This window comes from Otolemur garnettii, unplaced genomic scaffold, assembly GCF_000181295.1.
Source record: "Otolemur garnettii isolate 467f Iridium unplaced genomic scaffold, OtoGar3 scaffold00016, whole genome shotgun sequence".
Lineage (NCBI taxonomy): Eukaryota > Metazoa > Chordata > Mammalia > Primates > Galagidae > Otolemur > Otolemur garnettii.
In genome coordinates, this window is record NW_003852411.1 from 8,626,895 (window position 1) to 8,635,209 (window position 8,315).

The 8,315-nt window shown below is 41.2% G+C and overlaps 1 non-coding gene across 1 annotated transcript; it reads left to right on the forward strand.

The window, feature by feature from the left end:
- Nucleotides 1-4,789: 4,789 nt before the first annotated feature.
- LOC111723825 lies at nucleotides 4,790-4,867 on the forward strand. Its single transcript, XR_002772279.1, has one exon. It is a non-coding gene; the product is annotated as a small nucleolar RNA SNORD47 (small nucleolar RNA).
- The last annotated feature ends 3,448 nt before the right edge of the window (nucleotides 4,868-8,315 follow it).

Sequence of the window (8,315 nt, forward strand, 5' to 3'; positions counted from 1 at the left end):
CAGAAGTGGTGGCTCACACCTGTAATCCTAGCACTCTGGGAGGCCAAGCTAGATGGATCACCTGAGCTCAGGAGTTCCAGACCAGACTGAGCAAGAGTGAGACCCCGCCTCTAAAAATAGCCAGGCATTGCAATGGGCACCTGGAGTCCCAGCTGCTCAGGAGGCTGAGTCAAGAGAATCACTTGAGCCCAAGAGTTGGAGGTTGCTGTGAGCTATAACGTGACAGAACTCTACTAAAGGGCAACAAGGTAAGACTCAGTCTCAAAAAAAAAAAACAGTAAAGGTATGCCAGAAAACTTCCATTCTACCAGTCCACAACATCTAAGGGCTGTATTTCCCACTTCCCTTAGGTATAGCCACGTGACTGGGCTCTGGCCAATGATATGTTAGCTCAAAGGATGCGTCCCCTCCTCTCTGTCCTTCTCCCTTCCCACAGGATGCAATGCAGACATGGTGGCAATTGCAGGAGTAGTCACCTCAGACCACAAGATGGAAACTTCATGTTGAGGATAGCAGAGCAACTAAATAGAAACTGATCCCTTGTACCATGAACTGCCATATCAGCCCTAAATCTGCTTAAGCTTGCCTATGTTGTGACAAAGAAATGGACTTCCATCTTGCCTGCTAAGCCTTTGACAACTTTTGCATACACATTAGAAGTGAGGAATATGAGGGGGATAGTCAAAAGCCATATGCAAATTTTTGACTAGGGGGGAAGTGGTCAGCATCCCTAACCCCCACATTGTTCAAGAGTCAACTACATATAATATCTCCACAAGATCCATTTGTATCCATTTATACATCTCTGGCATTCGTTTGTTTCTTCCTAAAAATGCCCAGAATATCTTTGTCATTTTGGAAAAAGGAAATCTCCCTGTGCAGTGTTTAGTCTTGGGAATCCAGATACACACGTCCAGGGAAGCTGAAGGAACCACATCCTCCTGGCTCTTAACTCAGCCCAGCCAAGGAACAGACACATGAAGAATAGACCAGGTAACACTCTCCCCTGGGCTTTTGAAGTTTGAGAGAGACACAAGAGAACAGCAACAGCTATGACCTCAAGAAGTCAAGGTTCTAGTCCACCTCCAAAGCCCAGTTCTCCAATATCCCATCAGCTCTGAGCACACTACTCCCAGCACCAAATCTTTCTCTCCAATAAATATTTGTTAGTTTCAGCAGGTCAGCCAGGTTTTTGGTTTGTTTGTTTGTTTGTTTGTTTTTGGCAACAGTTAAGAGACTCACTTTTCATATGACTTAACCTCTCTTTCCCTAGCAAGTAACCTTTGGTAAAAATCTAAATGAATGAACAAAATACATATAAAATTATATTGTAAAGTTTTATAGGGGGGCTTAGCACCTGTAGCTCAAGCAGCTGGGGCGCCAGCCACATATGCCAAAGTTGGCAGGCTCAAATCCAACCCAGACCTACCAAACAACAATGACAACTACAACCAAAAAATAGCCAGGCATTGTGGTGGGGGCCTGTAGTCCCAGCTACTTGGGAGACTGAGGCAAGAGAATTGCTTAAGCCCAAGAGTTTGAGGTTGCTGTGAGCTGTGATGCCACAGCTCTCTACCCAGGAGGATAGCTTGAGACTCTGTCTCAAAAAAAAAAAAAAAAAAGTTTGAGTTTTGGATATAACTCAAGAATTTAGTACATGTATTGTAGTTTTTTCTTTTCTGTGTTACAATGCAAATACTTTCCACCTAAAACTTTTCACATATGCCTTAAAACTTAGGTAATTTTTTTAAACTCTCCAAATTATTCCTTTTTTATATACTAGTTTACATCTTGTGAATTAATCTGTGCTCCTTACAGTGATCAGTAAATGTCACAATATCATTCCACAGTTTATTTTTCCCATATAAGGAACCCTAAACCAAGTTGAGAGCCAATTTAATAGTTAAACCAGCAACTCAGCCCTCCTGATGAGCAGAATTTCTGTCTCTGATTTGCATGGTTTTCCATTTTACACATCAGCCAAGCTGCAACAACTGGTTGCTAAGCAACAGCTTTTCCCTCAACAACCAAAAATAGAGCATATAGAAGGCCAGTTTTTAAAAATGTAATATACATATGTATGGAGTTAAAGAGAGACCCAGCCCCATAGCTTATCCATTTGCACAGAATTCTTGTCAGTCATGAATATTGAATTCATGGTAACAATTTGTAAATTCTGAATGTATGTGAGGTATGAATTCTTGGGTAACTGTATCACCTTGTATTTCCTTCCAGTATCTTCCTCACTCCTGAAAAACCATGGAGGAATATAGATGCCAGACTGTTAAAACAAATATCTTAGTCTGGGAGGGTGGCTCATGTCTATAATCCTAGCACTCTAGGAGGCCAAGGCAGGTAGATTGCTTGAGCTCATGTGTTTGAGACCAGCCTGAACAAAAGTGAGACCCTGTCTCTACTAAAAATAGGAAAACTGAGGCAAGAGGATCACTTGAGCCCAAGTTGGAGGTTGCTGTGAGCTATGATGCCATAGGACTCTACCCAGGGTGACAGCTTGAGACTCTATCTCAAAAAAAAAATAAAATGAAATGAAACAAATATCTTTTGAAAACTGTATCGTTGGGGGTTTGTTTTTTTGTTTTATTTTATTTTGTTTTTGAGATAGAGTCTCACTTTTTCACCCTGGGTGGGATGCTGTGGCATCATAGCTCACAGCAACCTCAAACTATTGAGTTCAAGTGATCCTCTTGCCTCAGACTCCCGAGTAGCTGGGACTACGGCCAGCCACAATATCTGGTTATTTTTAGAGACAGGGTCTCACTCTTGCTCAGGCTGGTCTGGAACTCTTAAGCTCAAGCAATCCATCCACCTTGGCCTCCCAGAGTGCTAGTATTACAGGCGTGAGCCACCATGCCCGGCCCTATGTAGTTAGGCTTATGTTGAACCCAGTCTTTCCTGAAGTGATATGAGCATTCCGATTGGGCTGCTACAGCTGTCTTAGAAAGATAACCTCCAAGTGGTCAATAGTGACTGTGATAGAGAAGTGGCCATTTGCTTTTGTCTCCGTGTATTCTTTACGAAAGAAATAATAACTGCAAGTAGTCATTGAGTGTTTATGAAGTGCTAGCCACGATTCCAAGTTAATAGACACATTAACTCACACAGGCATTCCCCATTTGGCAGATGAGGAAAAAGGCTGAGAGAGATTGTGTAACTCTCATCCCAGAGAGATGCTCAGGGCCGTGCATCTAGAAAATAAGAGTCAAGATTCACACTCAGGCAGCAAGGCTCCAGGTCTTCACCACTTCACTCTTCTGCCTTTGCAAGGTGGTTCCCGTATTGCCTAAACAGCTTTTTAACACACGATACTGCGCAGAACATAGCGAATGTTCATTCTATCTGTGGGCCCAGCTCACTAGTGGCTTGTCATCATTAGCTTTAATCAATTTTACAGCAGCAGGAGTTAAGAGCATAACAGAAATCTAACGAGTAGTGAAGATCAACATGTGGGCTGGTTTTAGTCAACAGAGAAACAAAATTGCGTCAGTTCCCCGGAACCTGCTGGCCACATGCTTACTCAAAATAGATGATGCAGCTATAGAAGCTTCTAAGGAATCTCTTCGAATAAATATCATTTCTGGGAATTAATTTTCTTCTTAAAGGTATATTTAGTGATTTCTTAATAAAAATGCACTTAATATACAATAAAAAGAAAAAAAGACACCCTTGCTTCTCTCAGCCGCTAGAGTGAGATACCAGCTTAGGAGAGCTCATTTATTCTGGAAGAGTTTCGACTGGTCTGCTTAAAGAGTCTGGGCTGACAAGGATTTGCACATCTGTGGTCCAGCTACGTGCATGGAAATTTTAGAGAAAATCCAGGCTTTCTTTTTAAAGATGGAGGAAGATTGAAAGAGAGCAAGACAGACACAGTAACTGGCTACAGAGAAGAGCTGCCCAATGGCTATTTGGACAGGGAATATTATGAGTGATATGGAATTTTTTCTCCGTTTCCCCTAGGAATCTTCAATAAATTCCACATTTCTTACTAAAGAAATAAATGACAAATTAGTGTCACGTAGAGCACTTGATAACAAATATCCTTGAAAGTAATTTTCCCCTCCCTCGTGCTGCCATTTTCCTTTCTAAAGTTACCTACTGATAAAAAGCCACATTGTGGTAGACAAGGTTCTCTTATCCCTCCTCGCTTTGGGTTCAGGGTAGAAGATGTGAATGTTTATCAGCCACGTAAGCAGTAATGATTTTATCCTTTAATTATTGTGCCCAAGAATGTAGATAAAGTATTAAAAGTAAAGAACACAAAGCTGACCAGAAAAAGACCCCTGAAAATGTCACTAAATAAAATCAATTAGGAAAGAAAGAAAAGCTGAGGATGCTCTGGTTGATCTCCCTGTTAAAATTTTGTCTTGTTCATTTAATCATCTGTTCTATGTGCGGATACCTCTCTGAATGGTACGTAAAGGCAATACACACTTTTTTTTAGAGACAGAGTCTCACTTTGTCACCCTCGGTAGGGTGCTGTGGCATCACAGCTCACAGCAACTTCCAGCTCTTGGACTTAGGCAATTCTCTTGCCTCAGCCTCCTGAGTAGCTGGGACTATAGCTGCCTGGGACTACAGGTGCCTGCCACAATGCCCAGCTATTTTTGGTTGCAGTTTGACTGGGCCGGGTTTAAACCCACCAGCCTTGCTATATGGGGCTGGTGCCCTACTCACTGAGCCACAGGCACCACCCAAAATATACACCCTTGATGGCCACACTCAAGAAGAAAAACCGGGGCGGGGAGGGGAATAAAAAAAAGAAGAAAAACCAAACCAATGATATAATGATTCTGCTAAATGAAATGGAATGGTATCACTTGTAGAACCAGTCCATTTTGGTTCTAAGGTTAGCTTACTGTAAAAAAAAAAAAAAGAGAGAGAGAGAGGAAGCAGAAAGAGAAAGGGGGGGAGGGAGGAGGAGGAGAAGGAGAAACAAAAACCTGTTTATGTGAAAGCTTTTGAATGAAGGTAGGAAGAGGCTAGTGAGAACTGTGGGAGAGGCTGGCCCCTTTCTAGGAAAATGAGAAGCAGGAAGGCTTCTGTAAAAGCATACACTGAAGCCGGGTCTTGAAGCACAAACACGAATTTGCCAGAAAGAAAAATGAGTTTAAGTCCCAGTTAATAATATGTGCAAAGTCCCAAGAAGGTAAAAGGCCATGGTGTATTAGGAAGTCAGATAGGACTCTTCGTACCGCAGATTAGGCCAGGGAGATAAGAGGGAACTGGTGGTTAAGGATTTTATTTACTACACTAGAAAATTTGGACTTTACCCTGAAGGCAACTGAGAGCTGATAAAGATGCTAGAAGACAATGAAGCATGTTCCCCGTGGGAATGTTAGAAATCACAGCCGTATACACATAAAAACGTAACCAAGAAATGGCGGAGCAAGAGAGCTGAACACGGAGACATGTACTAACTTACTCCGTTTTCAAAGCAAGGAATCAATAGGTATAAAAGTCAGTTAGAAAACAGAGGCCATCTATATCATCCAAAGTCAGAAAAGGCAACCACTAGAAGAACTGAATATACTCGAGGTAACGAACACAGGAGGCAAAAGGCAGTCATTTAGGTAGAATTTGATGTGAGAATGCTTCTCATTCTTTACGGCAAAGAGTCAGATGGTATTGCCCAGAGTTAAATCGGGTAAGAAATTAGCAAGAGCACGTAAAATTGCCGCTCTACAAAAGAAGACGTGGTTCCCTAAGGAAGGAGATATTTATTGACTAGCTTTTACTCTGTTTGATATTTGTTTTTTCTTCTATACTCTTTTTAAACTTATTTATGTTTGAGAGAGATGGTATGGAGAAGGAAACAAGAGGAGAGAGAGAAAAAGAGAGGGAGAGATTGGAAAAAGGCCACCGCTTTGTAGAAATCTACTTAGTCCTGCTCAGGCATCACAGATATAGAACTCTTGCCCACCCACCCCCCTTCCTAGAGCTGTCCTATCAAACACTTCTACAGACCTTTTTTTATCTTGAGTCTTCCTTTATGCTTTAACTACATCTTTGAATAAAAGCAAATGGGAATTAGCCTAAAAATAAATATATGAAAAATGTGATCTACAAAATTAAGGGAACACCCAATATAAAACATCAAGGAGTTCTGTCTTCTTTGAAGCAGAAGTAGCTGAGTTACCAGAGATGTATTTTAGTTCCAAGTTTCACAAATAAAATGGCTTAACATATCACGTTAAGTATGTTAAGTGCCATATTTTCGCAACTACAATCTGAGATGTGAAATCTGACAATGAGTTTTCTTCAGAGCTATGAATACATTACAGAAAATGTCTTTTAGAAGTATGATGTTAAAAAAACAGTTAACTATTGAATAAATCACCTTGATTTAAAAGAATATTACTGTCCACGCATGGTGGCTCATGTCTGTAATCCCAGAACTTTGAGAGACTGAGGTGGAAGGATCACTTGAGGCCACGAGTTCTAAACCAGACTAGGTTCATAGCAGGATCCCCATCTCTACAAAATATTTTTAAAAATCATGTATATCTGCAATCCTAGGTACTCAAGAGACAAAAGCAAGAGGATCTCTTGAGCTCAGGAGTTCAAGGTTGCAGTGAGACATGATTGCACCACTGCCCTTAGCTGGGGTCACAGAGGGAGACTCTAACTCAAAAAATATGCAGAGGGTGCCAAAAAATGTATACATATCTTAAGAAAGGAAAACACTGTATTAAAATTGTAATACTTGGCTTGGTGTAGTGGTTCATGTCTATAAGCCTAGCACTCTGGTAGAAGGATCCCTGGAGCTGAGGAGTTCAAGACCAGCCTGAATAAGAGCAAAACCCTGTCTCTACTAAAAATAGAAAAGTTAATGGGGCATCCTGGCAGGCACCTGCAGTTCCTAATACTCCAGAGACTGAGGCAGGAGGATTGTTTGAACCCAAGAGTTTGAGGTTGGCTGTGAGCTAGGCTGACACCATGGCAACAGAGTGAGACTCTGTTTCAAGAAAAAAAAAAAAACTGTAAGTGCAGGGCATGGTAGCTCTTGCCTGTAATCCTAGTACTCTGAGAGGCCAAGACAAGTGGATTGCTTGTACTCAGGAGTTCCAGATCAGCCTAGGCAAGAGTGAGGTCCCTCTCTACTAAAAATGGAAAAATTAGCCGGGCGTTGTGGTGGGCACCTATAGTCCTAGCTACTCAGGAGACTGAGGCAGGAGAATTGCCTGAACCCAGGAGTTTGAGGTTGCTGTGAGCTATGATGCCATGGCACTCTAGACGGGGGCAACAGAGTGAGAGAGACTCTGTCTCAAAAAAAGAAAATCATAATACTCAACATATACGACTAACAAATGATGAATACTTTGCAATTACAAGAGGCACTCAAAGTATATACATAACGTAAGGCCTCGTATAATACATAGATAACATCTCTTATAATGTGTATACATTTTTCAGTACCCTCTGTAGATGTTATATGAAAAACTCCATCTCCAGCATCCTCAAATATCCTGTAGGAAATTGTTTTCTGTGGGGTTTTGTACTTGGAATTCCCTACATTGGGGGGCAAAAAAGCAAAAGGAGCACAGACGCTCTTTCTTTCTCTTTCATCATTTTTGTAACAGCATATTAATTACAATATGGCCTTTACAATGAAGCCTATCGCCTCCTCTCTGCGGAGTAAATCTCCAGAGGGATGATTATTATTCTTCTCCGTGCAGTCAGCCTTCACCTACATTATGAGAGAAATAGTGTCTAACCCATGTGCTACTGATAACAGATAGACTCCTAAAGACCCCAGTGAGCTCAAAACTATTAGTACTAGTGTCACCTCCCTAACTACAGAAAACTCATGGAACTAGAAATTTGAAGCCTTTAATCCTAGGTTAATGGAGAAAAGACTATTAGTTATAAGATAGGTGATAAAATAACAATTATTTTTTATTTCTTCATCATTTTTCAGGCATACAGAAGGTTTAAACCTTATTAAAACTATCTTAATTTTTTTTTGGGGGGGGGGTCAGGAACCCTAAAGGTGATCTAACCATTGCCTTTATTTTGCAGATGAGGAGACTGACAGCCCTAGCAAATGACCAGGACTGTGGAATTGATGACAGCATATGTGAGAGACAGTGTCTGTGCCACAGGTCTCTCTGTGACATGCTCTCTTAATGTTTAGAATTTTTTTAATGTCATGGGGATCTGGATTTTCCCTTGGATATAACATCTTTGTTTTGTGACAAAACTCAAGCTAAACCTTTTAAGCCATATTTTTAAAAAATCAACAGGCTCGGCGCCTGTGGCCCAAGTGGCTAAGGTGCCAGCCACATACACCTGAGGTG